Source organism: Apaloderma vittatum, unplaced genomic scaffold (genome assembly GCF_000703405.1).
Source record: "Apaloderma vittatum isolate BGI_N311 unplaced genomic scaffold, ASM70340v1 scaffold11406, whole genome shotgun sequence".
In the NCBI taxonomy this organism is placed as follows: Eukaryota; Metazoa; Chordata; class Aves; order Trogoniformes; family Trogonidae; genus Apaloderma; species Apaloderma vittatum.
The window spans coordinates 250,600-251,982 of record NW_009720115.1 but is presented as its reverse complement, the minus strand read 5'-3'; positions in this window follow the sequence as shown (position 1 = coordinate 251,982).

Below are 1,383 nucleotides of genomic sequence, written 5' to 3'. Positions count from 1 at the left end.
ACGATCCGCGCCGAGGACAAAGACGTCGCCCGCTGGAATACTACTACGTCGAAGATAAGAAAACTCCTTATTTTCTTTACATAGCTACTATAACAGAACGGAGGAAATATACAGTCGGCGGTATCATTATACAAAAAGAGCCCATCGCGTTCCCCTCCTCCTCGATAAAAACGCGCCCTTTCCGAAAAAATAAACTCTTGACAATCTGCCACAGTTCCTTACACCTGCAGAAAGCTGCTCACTGTACAAAAGACTTGAGGAAAGAAAAAAGAAAATAATAATAATAATAATTAAAAAAAAAATGTACAAGCAAGAAAAGTGGGAGGAAAAAGGGTGTAGACGCTATTGCCGTTTGGAAACGAAACTTGCCAAATAGAAAATAAACGTCAGAGTCACACAAACAAGGCTTCTTCAGGGTTTTGTGAAATATTGATATAAAAATTAACAGCAAATTCATAGTCTTTGCTATAAAAAACTCATTTCTTTTTTTTGTTTGTTAGAAAAGGATCACAACTAAAAACCTTAAATTAAAATACAAATGTTTAGGGTAGTTGCCCAGTGGCTAACGTGTTGGCTTTCTGAAAAACTTTCCAACCTCTCATCTGAAAGTCCTCGAGTTTCAACCTGGATCCTTTTCCAAAAGCACCTTTTACATTCCAATTCACAAATCAGTCCCTAGGGAGCTTCCAATGGCTACTGTTATAGTATGCATTTATTACATATATTTTTCTATAAATGCATCATAAATATTTTTATCAATAATCCATAGGAATCAGGTTTCTAAGCTTGGAATACATTTGGAATATACATTATACACATATATATATTTATACCTAACAATTTAAGCAATATCTCATGCTAGTTGCTTTTAATAAAAAGCATTCCAGTCTTAAACCTGCATTTGTGTCTAATACATGCTTCAACAACCAAATTGATAAGTTCAATTACTAGATAATGTAGAAGAGAGAAAACATTTGAAAATTTGTTTTTAAAAATGGTTGAATTTCAAAGACCCAACAGTATTTGCCACTTTTTTGGCAACTACCTTAAATTTTTTTTTTTTTTAACAGCAATGAAAGAAAACAAAACAAATCCAAACTTGCAGACAGTTTTTGGAGACGCTCTGTTCAGCTGATGCCTGCTTCCCACCATCATGCCAGCACAAGCCAAAAAGTCTTCCTTCCTGACGGCAGTTCTTGGCTTTCCCATCCAGAGGAAAAATATTCATGAACTGCTGTGTTCTTTGTGATTTTTGTTTTTTTTTTTTTTTATTATTTTTACTTAAGGCATTGTTCCTCAAACTTCAGAAAATCCAGCTGCACCAAATCCATCAATTAAAAAAAAAGGCACAAACTCATCTTCAGATGGCTTTGGAGACAATAA